Here is a 13,497-nt window from a genome sequence, read left to right as displayed (position 1 = left end):
CATTAATTAGAATAAAAATGAATTAAGGCAATTCACCAAAGAGATGCATTAAAAGTGTTCACATGATGATATGAAAAACAAATTTTAAAAAAGTTTATTATAAAGGCAAGTTTTGAGGAAATCCTTTTGTGCGTAGGCTTGAAAAAAAAAAGTCATTGGGATGCTCTTGGCAATTCGGTTGACCAGTACTAAAACATAAGGAGTAGATGGACCAAAATGATGGATCACCCTTTGGCAGGGGAATGGGTTTTAAAGGTATTTTAGGGAACAATGACAAGGTTAGGAAAATATTTTCCATACTTCTTTCCAGAAGAAAGAAGTAAATGGATTATAACTTCTTGAATGTTTGATCATTGCACCAAGGTCCACTTTGGGTTTTCCCATTAGCAGTTCTGAATTTTGAATCAGGGTTAGCTATTTTGAAGGAGGAAGAAAATAACACATCCCATACTCAATTCACCAGTGGGACCAAACTGGCCTTTGTTCCATCCTCAGTGAGAGACCTAGTGGTCTGCAGCAAGCCTTAATTTTACACTTTTGTATCAGAGACATCACCTATTATACTGCTAGGATTTTTAACTATTTGGCTTATTTCAGATCTCCAAATACAAAATAATATAGATTCTTCATTTGTGTTAAGTGTGACATTTTTATTCTATTGCCAAGAATATGTGATCATGGTTACAATTCCTACTGAATATTTCAATAATGCATTGCCTTCATCATTAACTTTTATAATGTAAAGGATGCATAGCTCTAAATATATTCCGAAATAAAGTTCTAAGACTATATTAGTGAGACTTCAAGGCTTCACACTAAAATATTTCAGCAATAATCCTTACAAACATTACTGAGACACTTGTGGAAAACCTGTTTTAGACGAGTAAAAGTGACTGGAAAGAACCATATTCAAGACTTTGGTGTATTGGCTACAAACGTGATGAGATTAGACAAAATATCATAAAGCCAGAGTAATTATAAATGGAATAGTAGAATAGTAGGTTAGGATTATTTTGGGGGTAGGACTATTGTATCATTGATGTGGGGAACTCGTTTGGAGGAACTTTCCTCTGCCAATGTGTAATGTAGAGTGGCACCAGCTCTTTAACTTGAAATCTTTAGAGATAACTTGAGAAATTGATCTAAGTGACTTGTCCAGGGTCACTCAGTCAGCATGTGTCAGAGGCAGGATTTACCTTGTAGAATTTTCAGGAAATTTTAAGTCAGGATTTTTTAATTAATGTTTAAACAACACTACTGAACCTTTAAATAAATTTAAAACCTTTAAATGGAAGCCTACTAATGAATTGGTGTTCATCTCTCTGGCATGAAGTAGCTATCAATTTCTTCCCCTTCTCTCACCATTGCTTTTTCTTTTAGTCATTTTTTCTAAATCATCCCTTTATCCCAATATGAATTTGAAAGGGGCAAACATTAGCAGTCAGTTGAAGTAGAGTAAATGGCCAGCACAATCTCATTATCTGTCCCTGAATTCTGTGAATGAGAATATTTGTTCAATCTCTGGTCTTCCAAGTAGAATGTGAAAATGAGGAGTCAGGTCATTGGAATAAACTGCACCCATAGACATGCCAATGGGAATTCAGCAGTAGTCAACCAGAAAATGAGCTAATGGAGAAGTGAATGAAAATAAATACTTTTGGATAGAATGGAGAAAAGATCCGTCATTTCTGTGATATTTACAACTTGCAAAAGAATACGTTTGGTCTGTGCATGCAGAAAACTCATGTGTGACTATCTCAAATTAACTATCCCAGATCAGAGAGAAAACTGGTTGAGGACAAGAATGTCCTCAAATGTATATTTGTACTTCTTTATATGCCATATCCTGCCTAGTATAGTCACATGCACACTGCAGGTATTCTAGGCAAATTCTTGATTTGGTTGATTTCATATCATATTTTCCCCCTGATTCTGCCACCACAACAATGACTGTGCCAATGTGTCAACATACACAGCCATAGGTCACTTAAATATGAATAAATTTAACTTTTCTTCTCTAATCAAAGCTAAATCTTCACTTGAACTATTTTTTAGGCTTCTCTGTCAAGGAATGTGGTAGAGGAGAATTAACTACTGGGACTGTTGACTTTTAGACAGGTATTGATTATTCTTGGGCTAATGCTATTCATTTAGAAGGATGTCTGATGCTATTGAAGGTAATGAAATAACCAAAGAAGGTCACTAGCTTGCTAGGCTGAAGCACAGGTAATGACTAAAACACCACTCTGAAACCTGAGGCAAGAACCTCATCACACAGCAAGCAATATTGCAAATTATTGGTGGTGTCTAATGTTTAATGACTTAAAAAAGAGAAAGGTCAGCTGATGCAGCTGTCTTCACAACTGACTTGAAGTGCATTGTTTTTCACAGGCCTTTTTTTTTTTCAGACAAAAACATTTACTAAGCACTCACTTTGGAAACTTCAGGAGCTTGCAATTAGCATTATAGAAAACATCCACATAGAAAATAATGTATATTAATGTAGTATAAATCTAGTGCATATGAGCCAAGGGGATACAAAGAAAGGTTTAAGGTTGAATTAGCTAAAATACTTAATTGGATATTTGACCACATTTACAGAAGATCTGTCACCATAGAAAGCATGTGTGTGTGTGTGTGTGTGTGTGTGTGTGTGTGTGTGTGTGTGTGTGTTGGTGTGTGTGTGTGTGTGTGTGACAGATAAGTCTATTCTATTCTGGTTAGGCCAGAGGTTTTTGAGTTGAGGCTGGATGATGTCTTAGAAGGGATCTTGGTTTAGAAGCAAGCACAGTGGATTAAATGGGCCCTAGGTTCCCTTCCAACTTTGAGATTCTGTGATCCCTTTAGTTCTGAGACAGTTTTTGATTGATTGTGTTGAAAAATTGATATGTGTTCAAAAGAGGGTAAGAGGACTCAAGGCCATGTTATCTATTGAAGGAAATGTGGAGTTTTCATCTGGACCAGTGGACATGGTAGCCCTTCAAATATTAGAAAATATGTTATAGAAAAGCAATTAGACTTATTTTCCTTGACCTCAGAGAGCATAATTAAGACCAAATGAGACATTTTGAGTAAAACAATCTCAGTTTAGTAGAAGTCATAAATTCCTATTCATTAGAATTATATTTAAAAAATGGAATAGGTGGCCCAATTTGTACATTCTGTGTCACTAAATACATACGTAATACTTACACACACACACACACACACACACACACACACACACACACACACACACATATTGATTGTTTCCCCCTCTTGTTGTAGATTGGATTAATGATTTAGGTAAGAATTGAATTAAATGACCTTTGAGTCCTCTTATTTTCAAGCCCTGTGATTCTGTCATTTATAGTTGAGGAGGGCTAGTCAGGGAAGATAATCTACAAAAAGAGAAACCTTGAAAAGCATTTTGGAGGAGTGGAAAGATGTGGAGTAATAAAGTTGCCTATTGAATTCCCAGAGATTTTAAGATTGGCTAGTTTTGTGAACTTTAGACTGCAATTTATTTCTTCTTAACTACATCCCCCTTTTGTACGTTGCCTATGAGGATGAATGAGAAAGGAAATAAAAAGAGTTTATGAGTCTATGATATGCATAACTTCTTCATAGTAAGGATCTATATGTATTTTTTTCTGACCTTTATTGTTTTCTTTTTAACATTTTAATATTTTAATTCTGGACACTTTCTCATCGTGTTATAATAGATTTAGAGGACTCACAAACAATATCAATAACCATAATAGTTGACTTTATATGTCTCTTTAAAGATTGCAAAGTGCTTTACTACTTTATTCTATTTGAGTTGTAAATAAACCCTGTGAGGCAAGTACTATTGTTAATGTTTTGTGGTTGAATAAACTGAGGCTAAGATAGATTGTGATTTCCTTATGGTCAAATATTTCGTGTCAGAGGTATTATTTAAATCCAAATCTTCCAGATTCCAAGTCTACCCATCTATTGATTATGATCTTAGAGAATTGTTTATCTCTGTCCCTGTTTTTTTTTTAGAGATGAGGACAAGGAGGTTCAAAGAGAATAAATAATTTGTTAAGGTTATACCACTAATTAGTGGTAGAATCAGAAGCAGATGTCAAGTAAAGAAGCATCAATTAAGTACTTACTATCTAAGTTGTTTGATTCTTAGTCTTTCTATTCTATATCATGCTGCTTCCCTGAAAGCCATGATGTACTTCTCTTCTTTTCTTGAAGTGTCCAATAGATAGTATTAAATTAAGGCTAGCAGTCAGCCTTAATTTACCATAATCTCCGGTTTTCAAGAGAAGTAACTTCAACATCAAAATTGATTTGATTCTTTGACATATAGGAAAGCAAATAAAAATCACCCACAGAAATGCAAAATGCCTAATTTTGAACATGCATTTTAGTTAATGTTTTCCTTATCCCTCCATCAACAGCCAATTCTTGCACTAGCTGGAAAAATAGCCGAACAAAGAGCTCCCTGGAGATATTTTATGTTTGCTGACTCACTACATCATCATATATGACACTGAATTATTAGTTTCCACAAACAGAAAAATAGCACAAGAAGGTTTCTCTGCTCTTTCATCTTCATCCATTGTTCTTAAATTTAAATCACTCACATCAAAGAACTTAGGCATAAAACCTACAAGTACTGAAAAATCACAATTTAGAAAACATTTGCTTTGCCAAATGTATTTTCAATCACATTCTCAAAGAGCTGTAGGGTAGTATCTTGAACTGCTTGGTAAGGTAGATGAACCTAGAGGCTGATATTGATGGAGAAATGTGCTTTTCATATAAAGCTTCTTACCAAGACAATTTTCTTCTTCAAGTTATTTGCGGGTTTTTTCTCCCTAATATAAATGCCACTGTTTTGAGACCAACATATGCACGTTTATAAACCTTTTCCTTAAAAGGTCATTTCTTATCCCTACTCCTCCTTCATTATTTCTAATAATTAACTCCACACAATCTAAAGGAGGAAAAAATAACTTGGCAAAATCTAGATTATCTTCAAGGTTTTCAGGATTGCGGGCTAGACAATATACCATTGTTGTGGGCACCTCAGAAATCATAGGATATATCTGTCATGAAACATAGCTGACCTCTGGTCATAAATCTTTTCTCCCAGCTACTTACACAAGTCAGTTCCATTTCTTCTGCCTGGATCCAGGTTGTACTCGCGATAGATCTTGGTTACAGGAACAATGTTAAGATTCTGTATTTTATGACTTCTATGACCTTTTCATAAGAGTGGAGAACAATATCTTACTAGAAAATATTTGCACAGAATGTTAGAAATAATGACCTAGAATAACCTTCAACATTCTAGTTAAAATCAATTATTTCCATTCATATTTAAAGTGCCTTTGGTTACTAGTTTCTAGAATGTGAAACTTTAATATATTTTAAAAGTCATTATTTAAAGCTACATTAAAGTATTGCCTATGCTGGATACTCCTTTGAGACATAGACTAATACAGTTCTGAGGATTAATGTCTTTTGGTCCCAAATCTTCTCTTGGAACCCATGATTTTCAAAATGAAAGATATCATATCCCCAGAGTGCTGTGTGACAGCCTGAAGAAAGGAAGAAAACAAAACACAGATGGAATTAATGGTTTGGGATGTTAATCAATGTAATAAATTGAAAGGAAGGGATGGAAGCTTGTCAGGAATACATTGCTGTTATTTAAATGAGAGTAAGGCTGATGTAATGAATTCATTGTAATTTCTCTCATCAATGTTTAGTCTACCCTTTGATTTCCTCTTCTGAAGTCCCCCCTCTCTCTTTAAAACATAGGCTGTGTCTGCAGCAGACAAGAATATATACTTACATATTTCATTTTGTTTGTCCTAAAGTCTTTTTTAAATTTTTTAATCTTTTAAAAAAATTTATATAGACTATATACCAAATACTAACGGCATGGTACTGATCAAGGTGAGTGACCGAACAAGCATATTTCTTTATAGGAAAACACTAGTTTCTTTTCTCAAGTGGTTTGAGCCAATATCCTACCAATTATTTAAAATCGAGAATACTAAGAAGGAGAAAGAATAGTGGGAAGGCTATCGAGAAAGTAGAGAAATGGAAAATATATTGTGTTTGGTACAGAAATTGAAACTAAAGAAGTTAAAAAGACCCTGTGAAATCATGGTTCTTGTTGGTGATATTTTGACCTGTGCTACTACTTGTATTTCTGCCATGTTCTCTGTCAGTCTTGGCTTTCTTTACCTTCAGCCCCTTTGCTAAGAGCTCTACAACCTCCTTCCGTTGTCTTTATTTCAACTAGGTGGCAAAGTCTGACCTGGAATCAGGAGTACCTGAGTTGACATCCAGCTTCAGATACTTAATTAGCTGTGATTCTGGGCAAGTCATTTAACTTCTACCTATATCAGACTCCTCATCTGTAAAATGGGAATAATAGCAGCCTCTACCTTCCAGGATTGTGAGGATCAAATGAGGTAATATTTGTAAAGTCTTAAAACAGTGTCTGGTACATAATAAGCACTTTATAAATGTTATTATCAATATAATTTTTATCTAGTATTGAAATTAGCCGCCACGTATGGCAGAAGTAGTAGTGAATAAAGCTTCCTAATAAGTAGCCTAGCATCAGGTTGCTGTGCTGAGCAAGTAAAAAGGATTATCAGTCACTCCTACTGTTCACCAGCCAAACCTTTGTAGGCTGGATTACTTTATCCACTTGTCTTCTCCTGCCCTCCCAGTAGATTCCCTCTCCAACTATAATGGAAAATGTCATATATACCAACTCTGTTCCAGGACAGCAAGTATCTCTATTATTACTCACAGCCTATGAAAACCATGATAAAACTATTCTTTCTGCCCTGGGAAGTTGTGAACTTGAACCAACTCTTGCATAGCTCTGAGCCCCTGGTCAACATACCACATGTTTAACTCTCTCTCTCTCTTTGCGTTGATGCTTTCTAATTTCCTTTTTCCCTCGAATTAAAGAAATAGCAATAGAGGCATAGATTAGTAATGTTAACAGAAAACAACTTTTATCATAATTGGCAATTTAGGACATAAATGAAATGTTTGAGCATGCAAAAGTGATCCCATGTTTAAAAAGTAGGATAAGGTCTCCACCCTGGGAGAAGAAGCAAGTAAAAATCATGGGCATGCCTTCTTGGGGGAGGGAAGGAGAGGAGAAATAAAAATGACTAGTCTCAAAAGGAATTTTCATCAGTGAAAGAAATCTGTATCATCTGCCCATATATTCTTATTCCTATATTCTGGCACTGATAATCTCATGTCAATAGCTTTTATTTGTTTTAACTTTTGTAGCTTTTATTCTCCAAGCTGTGTATTTCCTCCTTTTTGACCATTACTCTCTACTATGCATAGTTTCTCTTCTTCCTAAAGTTCCTTAAGATGAGAGGAGCTTGATGATCTTTCGAAGTCAACCCATTAGCCTCAAGGTAAGAGAAAATTCTCCCAGGGATGGAGGTGGACTTCTTATGAAACCAGTATCCATCTCTTGAATTCTATTATGAAAGGGAATTATCACTACCCCACATTATAGTGTTGGCATGGTCTTCATGACATGTAGTGGAATGTATTAGCTAAATATGTAGCACTGAGAGAACAGATTGGTTCAAGTAATTCACTAGAGTGTCTTCCTGAAAAAATCAAAATCAAAAACAAAATTAAAAACTACAGTTTCATCACAATCTGGTAAGGCAATACTTATCAGCAACCCATTGGTCTATTGCTCCCTGAAATAATGTTGCTGCTTTTATGGACCTACCACAGATCGAAATACATTCTGGGCTATGGATAATTCATTCTTTATGATACGTGGATATGTTCAGGAAGAATGATAGCTGAAAAAAAAGGGAATGAGCAAAAAAGTTTAATAGATATGTAGTGGAGCATAAAGCTGAGTAAATGTAAGTTGGGGGGAGAGTATGTAAATATAATGTAAACCAAAATAGACATTTTTCCCAAAATGTTTGAAAAAATAAAGGTAAATTCACTTAGTTATTTCTGAAGCCCATAGGAGCATACTATACATACTAAGGTCAAATTCTGCTTCTGACATGAGCTGTGTTACCCGAAGCAAGTCACTTACCCCACTCCAGCTTTGTTTCCTCTTCACTAAAATAGGATTAATAATAGTTATGCCTACCAAACTGGGTTCCTGAGCTTAAATGAAATAAGCTATTGGTTGTTTGGTTATTGTCCTTTGTTCTGGAAGAGGAACAAAATGACATCACTATGTTGGAATCAAGGTACAATGTGTCTGACTGTGGCTGATCAGACCAATATGACCTTGGAATGTTGCATGACAGGTTGGGCACAAATAGTTCGTATTGACATTGGAGATGTCTCTAAATTTGTGCATCTCATGTTTCTTTTCAGCTACCCAATTCTACTTCATTCATAAAGCACAGCACCTTCTTTGATGCGGGTGTGCCATGCTGGGCAATCCTTTGCCAGTATTTCCCATGTCACACAATCAATTCCAAAGTTCTTCAGAGAGAATTCAATTCTGGAAATATTTTATATAGAATGCTTTGCAAACTTCAAAGGACTAAATCAATATGGATCTTTTTTATTTTATTGTCATCCTCTATATTGTTATTAGAGATTCAGACTTATGAATATTTTGATATAGGAAATACTCAGGTGAGGAAACTCCCACAATCAATGCAGAGCTATATGTGCTCTGCATTATAAAGATTTTTTTTTCCTGGAGCGATGAGAGGTTCACTAACTTGCATTGCATCAGGGTCACATAGTCAGCATGTGTGAGAGAGACAGGACTCAAACTGAGGTCTTACTGACTCCAGATCTATGTCGATTCCACCATGCTAAACTTCATCGTCAATCATCACTATCAGTATCATCACCATCCTTTTCATCATCATTGTCACCATCATCTGGTTTAATTGTTTTAAAAATCTGCCTCGTAATAAAGTTCCACTACTACACTGACTGTCCTGCTTCATCAGTCCTACTACTAGAAGTGACGAGGCCTGTTCCCCATTCTTCTAGGGTTGGGTTGATTATTCTTCAAAAAGCCTCTAACTCCAATCACCGTATGTCAGAGTTGAATGGGGTCTGAATGGCCACGTATAGCAATCTAGACCAAAATTACACCAGAATTAACATTCAGACTTTGCTTGAAGACTTGCAATGAAAGGGAATACTTTTCCCCATTTTCATAGGTCTAGTCTGTGGGTTCTCTAATGCTCATTTCAAATTCTTTCTCATGATGATGAAATTTCCTACACTGATATTCACACAATACATGTTTCTATTGACAACATTAATGTTTATTAATCTCTGGTTACTAAGGTGCACACCTGTGTACCTTGTCATATATGAAATGTGGGCTCCATGTTAATCCATGCCACCCAGTCATATCCCAGTCATTGGGCATTAGAGAATCAGTTGCTGCCTCTGGATGGAGATACAAGAGGTGCACTTTACCTATTTGAGCCACACTCATGATCTTGTTCTTTTCTATCACTACCCCATTACTGACCCTTATTAAGTACAATTGTTTGGCTATTCTTTTTTTCTTGTTCTTTAGGTCATGTAAGATACATGGTATGAAAATCATGAGATAAAGATTTTCAATTCTTACCTGCCTTAATTCCATTCAATAAAAGGTGAAAAATGCCACATTTTGACCAACATTTTTGAAGCTTTGGCAAAATTACAGCTCTCTACATGCTACCTAAGGTGATCTGTCACCATGTAAAAAACACTAATAAGACTCCTTCCTCAATTTCTAGGGGGTCTTGTAACTATTGGGTTGTATCAGAAGGGTAACATCACCCTGCTAAGATACAAAGTTTAGCCAGCTGATCCTTAACCCTACTCTCTCATCACCCTTCCTGCCCTTTCTGCTCTTTACAAGGAAGTTGTGCAGTCAATATGGAGGGGCACATGGAGAAATTGTAGAAAGGTTATGATATACTTCTAGAGCAGAGATTTTAACTCTGAGAGTCTATGAATTAACTAAATAACTCTATCTCTACCTCTCTCTTTATGTGTTTATATGTATATATATAATATATATACATAATTATTATATATTATTGTATATTATGTAATTAGCTTCATTTGCAGTCCTTTGTATTTTATTGTATGCCTTTAAAAATTTATTCTGAGAAGGGGCTCATAGGATTCACCAGAATGCCAGAGAAGCCCCTGACACAAAAAAGGTTAAGAATGCCTGAACTAGCTCATTCTAGCATGCATGTAGGAGTGGGGTCACTCAGGCAAACAGATAAAGACTGTGTTCTGGGATGACCTAGCAAAGCTTCTCCCTTGTAAGGTATGTAGTGTGTGTTAATAGAATCAGTGGCATAAGTAACTGGACATGTTGTGTATGGTCCTTGACATTTATGTTATGCATAGCTCTTACTTCTCTCTTCAGATACACTATAGTAAGTCAGTCGAGAACAGGATCCCTTTTGCAAAGTAGGAAAGCTTCCTTGACAACCTTCTCCACTGAACTTGAGTTACCCTGATGCACATCATAAGAGAACAACAGGATGACATTTAGTGAGATTAAGGACAGCTGAGATTTTGACCAGCTCCAGCCATCAGGCTGGGAGGATGTTTGAAGTCACATTGGTTTCCATTGGACAGTTGATAACATCTCTGAGGTGGAGGGGAGAAAGCTGCCAACCCATCCAAGGGATATCAGCTTTTCCAGAGGACAGTCACAAGCAATCCATGTAAATTGCAGTTTGAGTTCAATCAATCGATGTGACAAACGGCCAATGCTGGCAACCGGCGACATAATGAAGGTGTGACTGTGTAAACGGCTAACAGATAACAATGAGATAGGAAATTACAGGGCAGTGCTGTATTGAATAAGAGCAGTGCAAAAATGAGCCACGGCTCTCAGGTCATGCTTTCCTGCTGCTGAAGTGTCTCTGGCTCTTGTCCTTTGTAATTGTAAGTGGCAGCAGTGCCTTGCTGAATGCGTCGGAGGGCATGTATTCAGCCCTCATTTGTTCTACATTACAATGCAATTCTTGCTGTTAGCAGCTGATCTATGGTGTCAGTGACCACCTCCCAAGTGGACAAGACACCACTGAAAGTAACAGTACTCCTCCTAGTTAGGAATCAAGAGGTCTGCCATTAAAATAGTAATGAAGGCTTGATGTAGGCCTTCACAGAGATTGGGATGGAGTGCGGGACTGGGGCAAGGGGGAGGGGCAACAAATGCTGGGGAATATTATTACGATGTTTTTTCTTTCCCCCAGTAAAGAAAAGAGACTAGATAAAAGTTGGGAAATCATGCTTATAAATGATATTTGTTTTGAATAGTCAAAATCACAACCATTAGGGAAAAATGTAATTTCAGGGACTTTTAAGTTTGCTTAATCCACATATATATGTATACACATGCACCCCCCGTATGTGTATGTGTGTGTGTTTGCAAAGGAAAATAAAATCAGGCTATTTCATGGAATCATATACTTTAAGTGGCTGAAATGGCATTAGAAGTCATCAAGTTCAGGCTCTTTCCTTCCATATAGTCCCATGCTCAAATTTAGTTTTCATGATTCTTATAAATTCTTATAAACATACATTCCATATTATTTGCACAATTTGGCACTGGGTTTAAAAAATAACAAATGAATTGTGTTTCTAAGATTGTTTTTTTCGAAGTCCCTAATTTCTAGTTGTACTTTAGGGCAGAGTACTAGAGCTCATTTCTTCATAATTGTTTTTAGATCAGAATCCTGGAATTATGATATTCCAGAGCTCTGATTATTTGTCTTTTAAAAATCAGTTTTTAAAGCATGTTTTCTGAGTCGTATGTGTTGATTTCCTGAATGTTTAACCCTTGAGTCTAGCAAGAATGGAAAAAAAGAAAATACAGAGCTTTCCCTGGAGGTTGCTGATATTTTGTAATATTCAACAATAGTTCTGCCATTTCTCTTTGTCCTTCCAATGGCAATAATCTCCTACAAAATTAAAATTTCAGAAAAGAAAGAAAGAAAGTAAAGGTTCAAAAATCCAGGTATCGTAATAGCTCCTACTTCTAAGATTTTCCTAGGGTATTTTGCATCTCTCCCTTGTCCCTATCATACCTTACCTATCTTATAATTATATATTATATATCCCTCTCTCAATTAGTGGTAGAACATAAATTTGATAAGGGCAGAATCTAGTAAATTGTAATCTGTTTATACCTACAGCCTAGCCTGGTGCCTAATGCCTAGGAGGTGCTTGGTAAATGTTGAATTTGTCAGATTTTAAATACATGAAGAATCCTTTGTTCTCCTGGCTTCTTGAGTACCAAACAGTATGTATAGGAATATTATATAATATATATTACATATAATCTGCACCTAAACATATAGTCTGAAACTCTGTAGTATATGCATGTATAAATAGTAAATTTATATATGTACATGTAATATGATTCATGTAGCTTCTGTTTTGATAAAACAAGTTAAATCCATTTATCTATATGATTTAAAGGTGATTAGACCTAACAGTAACTAACACTTGAAGTGACCTTGGCACCTAAAAACACAGAGTGGACAACTTTGAAGCTATTTTAGCCAAGTGACTATTGAGAAAGAAATTCTGTAAGACTAAGGGGCCTGATGCTTTTTTTCCTTTACCGAGTGCCTAAACCATAGATATTCATTACAGATTATAGTTCAGACATTATTGCAATATTTTTACTAATCAATTCATGTAAATCTATATATGTGTACATATATGCATGTGAGGTGGAGAGATATGCTGTAAAGAGGTGGAGTGGCTGGCCAGAGAGTAAGTAAAAGCTAGATGTATGTGTGTGTGTGTGTGTGTGTGTGTGTGTGTGTGTGTGCATGTGCATGTGTACAGGGACAGAGACATTGGGAGATGGAGAGAGACAAAGGCAAATAGAGGCAGAGAGGCATACACAAGTCTTTTGGGCTCCAAGTTCTACCTTCTAGCCATTAGAAACTCCTTTCAAGTGAGGAAAACAGTGAAACAGGACAACAGGAAAACAGACTTTTGGAATCTAATTGCAATCCCAGTTGGGTAAAACATGACTAGATCCTTGCTATATCCTCTTCTTGAGAAAGTGTATTAGATTCATGTAACTTGAGGAAGAATGATTCTAGAGCTGACATCTTGAAGTAACATGGAATGAAATATAAGTATGATGGCAATGACAATGGTACCACAAAATTCAGAATAGGCAGCCTTCAATGGACTGTAGCCAAATAACTGCTGAAATGCTTGAGACGTCAGAGAGTCAACAAGACTTAAGGCTACTTATAATTTTATTCCGTTATCTAATTACTTAAAACTCCAGTTTTTATAAATGAATGAATGAAAATGCATTTATTAAGTACTTCCTATATGTGCTAAAAGCTAGGGATACAAAGAGAAAAAGTCTGACAAGTCCTACTTTCAGGAATTCATCTTACTTCAATATATCAGCTTTAGAATTGATCCTTCTCCAGTTACATGAATCTAATACGCTTTTTTTAGGAAGAGGATATAGCAAGGATCTAG

This window comes from Phascolarctos cinereus, unplaced genomic scaffold (genome assembly GCF_003287225.1).
Source record: "Phascolarctos cinereus isolate Bilbo 61053 unplaced genomic scaffold, phaCin_HiC Scaffold_1;HRSCAF=81, whole genome shotgun sequence".
NCBI lineage: Eukaryota > Metazoa > Chordata > Mammalia > Diprotodontia > Phascolarctidae > Phascolarctos > Phascolarctos cinereus.
Note: the sequence above shows the minus strand (reverse complement) of the source record.